This window comes from Eptatretus burgeri, chromosome 6 (assembly GCF_056783735.1).
Source record: "Eptatretus burgeri isolate ZD-2024b chromosome 6, Ebu_testis_v1, whole genome shotgun sequence".
NCBI classification, from domain to species: domain Eukaryota; kingdom Metazoa; phylum Chordata; class Myxini; order Myxiniformes; family Myxinidae; genus Eptatretus; species Eptatretus burgeri.
The window spans coordinates 92133492-92139491 of record NC_140966.1 but is presented as its reverse complement, the minus strand read 5'-3'; the positions used below and the strand labels follow the sequence as shown (position 1 = coordinate 92139491).

Sequence of the window (6000 nt, the reverse complement as noted above, 5' to 3'; positions counted from 1 at the left end):
CTGGTGTGGAAATCAGTTGTGATGTTGTAAGAGGAATGATGTCATCCGCAGAAGCTGGAGAACAGAAATATAAAGAATTTGTTGACTTGAGACTCAAAGCCAGTGGGGAAGAACGAGTCAATTTCTTCGACAACATTACCAAGCTCAAGATCAAAACCGGGATGGAGAAGGCCAAGAAAGAACCAAAAGTTGTTAATATCCTGAAAAGACAGACAGGCTTTCGGTTTACTGGAAGGCAAAGCAACATCTCCAGAAGAGGAACATTCATTTCCCTTGACTACTGTCCCACTAGCTCCAGCCACACCAGAGAGAGATTTGAGACAAGGGTCAAAAGCAGCATTGAGGAACTACCTCATAGAAAAGTGTGAATCAGTCTGTGAGAACCTGCCACATGAAGGAAATTGGCTTATTGATGGAATGGCTGCTGTGAAATCTGTTCCTGCTCAGCAAACTTGGGGAAAATATGCAGCAGCCCTGTTGAAATTTTGCTTGCCAGTAAGTGACTCCAAACCACAGAAACTGGGAATCATATTTGATTCAAACAGTAGAGCCACAACGAAGGAGCTCACTCAACATCGCCATGGCACACCTGGAAGAAGAACTCACATCACAAGCTCTGAACAGACATGCCTAAAGGGAAAGATTGGGACTCGTTTCTGCGAAACTCAGAAAATAAGACAGAACTGATTAGATTTCTTGTCGATTAATACAAGACCAATGCTGTGAGATCCAAGCTGAAAGTTCCACTAACTGTGACAGAGGAAGATAATACCTGGTTAATAATACAACTCAAAATCTAGATGCTTGACTCCTGCAACCACCATGTAGCTGATACCATACTCATCCTCCATGCATCCAAGGCAAGAGATCCTGTAATTGTCAGGGCGACAGATACAGATGGCTTTGTTCTCCTGACCTATGCTTATTCTGTCATTAAACCATTACAAGACTGGATGATGAAGATTGACCATGAGAGGTATGTTAGTGTCAAAGCTCTAACTGACCGATTTGGTGACGAAATGTGTCAAGCACTTCCTGCCTATCACAGCATTACAGGGTGTGATACAACCTCTTTTCCATTTGGTGTTGGTAAAGTGAAACCACTGAAGAAGACGAAGAAACTGGGAAAGTTCCAACTCTCGCAACTTGGCACATCACGCACTTCAGTGGAAGACATCGCCGATGCTAAGACCTTTTGAACCTGCATGTATGCTGGAAGTGAACATGAAGACTATGTGAGAACAAGGATCAGAATGTACAACAAGCAGAAAGTGAAATCCAGTTCAAGTATCTTGCCAGATGAGAGTAGCACCAATGAACACCTGAAGAGGAGCAATTTACAAGCTTTCATCTGGTATCAATGTCTGAAACAAGATATTGAATATCCTTCCATCAAAGACAGAGGTTGGGAAGAAATGGAAAATTGTATTCGGCCAATATGGTTCACCTGCCACCAATTGCCACCAAGCCTTTCGGTGATGAGCAGCAGAAAAAGGTTAACACCAGGTAAATATACATTTATTTATTGTAAAGCTATGCAAGCTTTTCATTTGCTGTTTCAGACTTGTTGCTTGTCATTTAGTAATCCAATTCACAGCCTTATATTATCAAAATCAATTTGACAAAGCATTCAAATCATTTCCGATCATACAGGTGACATTAATTATGATGCAGACACAGAAGATATGAGAGACATGGCCCAGCCCCCAGAGAAGAAGAGAATAATGAGACCCAGCCATAGTGAGGACAAAGGAGATGACAGCACAGGAGGGACGAGAGTTCTGGAAGTGACAGCGACATCATTGAAAAGCAGTCGGCTTCCTCTTCTGGCAGTATTAGCAGTCCACTCATCTGACTCACAGATGGACAGTGACTTGGATAATAGCGAATGAACATTAACTCTGGACTTCCAATGTTATCTTAATTATGTGTTTGTATCGTCCATTTTGTTGGTGAATTGAACTGTAGGATAACCAGAAAATGCGGATAATATGATCTCTATTTGCATTTTGTGGCCTGTTTGGAGTGACAATGTCATATTTACATGATAACAAAGCTCCATTGAGTATTATAGACCCCAAAATCAATTTGCGGTACCATTATAAACCCCATATTCGGGACAAAAAGTTAATTTAACAGGAAAAGAGAACCCTTATTAATTCAATTTTGAGATACTTTTGGTGGCCATTTTGGTTTTTCGTGGCCATCTTGCATTTGAGGCCAAATCCTGGGTGCCCTCCAAGCTAATAACAAAGGACATATGGTTAGAATGGCAGAACCACTGAAAACTTTGACAGTGAAACCAAAGAGGCAGTTTGAATATAATTATGATTTTGGTGGCTATCTTGGATTTGAGGTCAAATCGTGGGTGGCCCTCACGCTGATTTTAAAGGCTATATGTCCAGTATGAGGAAACTGCTGAGAAAATTTTGACAGGAAAAACTATAAGGCAGTATAAATCTAATTAATTTAATTTTGTCAGCCATTTTGATTTTTGGCGGCCATCTTGGATTTTAGGCCAAATCCTCGGTGGCTCCAAAGCTAATCTCAAAGGATATATGTTCAGGATGACAGAACCACTGAAAAAAACCTTGACAGGAAACACGACGAGGCATTATAAATCTCCTAAAGGTAATTTTGTTGGCAATTTTGGATTTTGGCCACCATCTTGAATTTGAGGCAAAATTCTGGGTGGCCCCAAGCTAATATCAAATGGTATGGGTTCAGGATGATGAATCCACTGAGAAAATGTTGACTGGAAAAAATGTGTTTTTCCTTGGGTTTTCCCTGTCTACTTGTATTCTTGCGATGACAGGGTATTTCAACATGGCAGCTGCTTGGCCCCAGAAGAGCAGGTTGCAAGTTCGCTCCAGTTATAGACAGCTCAGTGGGTGATACATATGGACTGATGTCTGTGTTTTATCTCATTGATCTGCATACCTGCATTTTGCTTTCTTTATAAACTCTTTTATGCATATTCCCCCGAAAAAAAACCAACAGAAACTCGTAAAAAAATAAAACATTAAAGAAAACGGAACACAACCAAAGTAAAATGTCAAAAGATATCGTGATGGTAATCCAAAAGAGGATTGTGGTGTCGTGTTGTGGCATTGTAATGTGGTGTCATTCCTACCTTGTTTGGTTGTTTTTTTGAGATTTCATCCCTCTGTGTTTTATATAATTATTTCTAAATGTGTTTTTTTTTTAAACTTGTGTTAATATATGCAGTATATATATATATATATATATATATATATATATATATATATATATATATATATATATATATATATATATATATATATATATATATATATATATATATATATATATATATATATATATTGTTGCGGTCTTCGCGCCCGCCGGCGTGCGAACGGCCACGTAACTCGAATCGCGGCACGTCGCCCACCGGACGGACAATCCAGTCGTGACCCTCTCGGACTAACGCCGGGAACCAGTCACGGGTGGACCTTTCGGTCTCACCGCGATCGAGCCAATCAGCCCCCGCGTGGGATAGGGTTGCTCGCCAAATTCGAACTACCTAAGTACCCACGCGGAGGGTAGACCGGGCGATCGCACCTCGCCGCAGGTCGACTTCGGACACGGGCCACTTATGCGACCCGTTCCGTACTATCAGAATAACCGAGCGGTGTTATCGTCGACCTCGACGGTTCGATTAATTATCGGGCGTATTCAGCCCACTACCAACCCTTTACGTGAAGCAAGATGGGGATTCAAAGAAAGAAATGACGAAGCGAAGCGGGAGAACAGTTCAACAATAAAGCACATTTATTCGCGGCACACGGGAAGCACACAAATACAATTCCACCAAATGCACACAAAAAAGAGAAAACACAATTCCATTTACACAAAAAGCAAACATAAAAGTGAAAACACAGTGCAGAGCTAATACCGACTACCGAGCACACGGCAACACTTATACAATTCTACTTCACAGACGGCGCCGACAACACATACCCAAAACCAAGGAAAAGAAATCCCCCAAGAATGGGGCAGGCCTGAGGCCGAGACCGGGTCGGGCCTACCCGTCTGGTGATGAGACGCGGAGCGGCGATGGCCCCGCAACCCGCGGGCCTCGTGGACAGTGCCTGGCAGGGGGTGGGAACGGGGCCCCCTTGGTCGCACTATCTCAGCGCGGGGGGAAACAGGAGGGGGTTGCTGATGCTCGGGGTATAGAGGATCTTTATTATGTGCGACGAGCGTCTCCACCTCGGCCAGGTCGCGCTGTCGGCCTCCCTCGGGTGCAGCTTCCTGCACGACGCGAGCACCCCCTCGTCTGGCGTCGCCGCCTTTCCACAGCTCCGTCCCCTCCGTTCCGACTCCAACGCACACGACGAGCAGCTCCACCGCCCGCGAAGTCTTGACCCTCTGCTTCCGACTCTCCTCTTCTTGACTCTCCGACCCGTTCTTGTTTGCGACTCTCCGACCCCGTTCTGCTGACTCTCCGACCGACTCTGACTGACGAACACGGTCCTTTTATCCCCCCCGTAACTTCGCCTTTGACCCCCTCCCTTTGACCTTTCACCTCGCTCCCCATTGGCCCGAGAAAAAGTGGGCGTGAAGGCTTTTTGATCCACAAATTTGCATATATCGATCGCCCTGGGGGCGGGGCCAATTCGCCCCTCGCTCACCGATTGGACGGCAAAAAGTGGGCGTGTGTCGTTTTTGATCCGTTTTTGAAGCAGAAAATCCATGGTTTTGTACACGCTGTTCGACGCGCGTTCTGCACGAGTCCAGCATCGGTGCCCATGAGTGGCGCGAGATGACGGTGATGCGATGGTGGCGAGTTGTGACGGTAAAGGTCGTGGCGGTTGTGGTGAAGCGGCGTTGTGGTTGGTGGTTGTTGTTGTGGTTGTGATCATGGCGGTTGGTCCAAAATAAAGATAGTGAAAGAAAAACGGCTATCCTGAAGAGTCGCAGCACGTATAAATGACATGTATTCCCACTAGACAACGGGTTTGGGCCTAACTACACATGCACTTACCGAGATACCTCACCTAAGGGACCTGAATGGTGGTTTGCGAATCTGGTAACCACAACACTACCCCCTTCCCTTTTTACAGACTCGTCCCGAGTCGTCAAATTTTCGTGTGCCATCATGTGTAGTTTTCCCCTAGTACATTTTACCTACGGATCCCTGAGTGCGACATTCATGGTATTCGTGTCCCCAAAATAAATAACCTAAGGGCTGCGTAACTATCTAAACAAACTCACTCACACGGACGACTTAAATAAAATTGCCGGCGCTAAGACAAACATGCCGGGGGCGCACTCATATTTACAGTAGATCTTACCTTAACTTACAAATTTTACACTAAACCATGGCCCAGGATCATTGAACTCTGCAAAAAGAAAGCAGTTAGCAGGGAGCCATGCTGCCCACATGCAGTCTCTGACTCAAACAATGCAGGTGACAGGGAACGTGGCTGGCTGCTCACACGCAGTCCAAGGCCTTCCCTTTTGAACTGAACGCAGTGAACCACAACGGTGCATGGGCTGCACAAACGCAGTCTCCGTGCCAGCTCGAGTGGCACACGCAATGAACACAACGAATGGATGGATGAATGGATGGACGCAAAACACGGTGCACGGGCTGCCACTGCAGGCCCGTGTTGTAGCTGCCAACAGGGCAGTTCTCGCAGCTTGCAAACTGTTGCCTTGATCCTGGCGCACATGGAAATGAACAGGGGGGGCAAAGCAAAAATTGAGCGGGGCTGGTGAACGTGGGCAGTGGGCATGGCATGGCAAAGGTGGCAGGCAAACACAGCCCGCAGAAGAAGGCCGCTGCAGGCAAACACAGCCGGCAGGTGAACTGGCCGGCACAGGCCTTGAAGTACCACAGCTGCAGATGATCCGGCCGGCACAGGCCTTGCAGCAACACAACAGCTGCCGATGAAGTGGGCCGGCACAGGCCTTGAAGAAAAACACGGCCAGCCGATGAAGTTGGCCAGCCTTTGCCGTTCAGTGGAGGTTGGT

At 46.0% G+C, this 6000-nt stretch overlaps 1 protein-coding gene and 1 pseudogene across 3 annotated transcripts in view; both read left to right on the top strand.

Moving 5' to 3' along the window:
- LOC147025335 (uncharacterized) overlaps positions 1–3207 on the top strand; it is a 3708-nt pseudogene extending 501 nt beyond the window's left edge.
- Positions 1–6000, top strand: part of LOC147025333 (carnitine O-palmitoyltransferase 2, mitochondrial-like) — a 90286-nt gene that overhangs the window by 22130 nt on the left and 62156 nt on the right. The gene's annotated exons all lie outside the window — the stretch shown is intronic.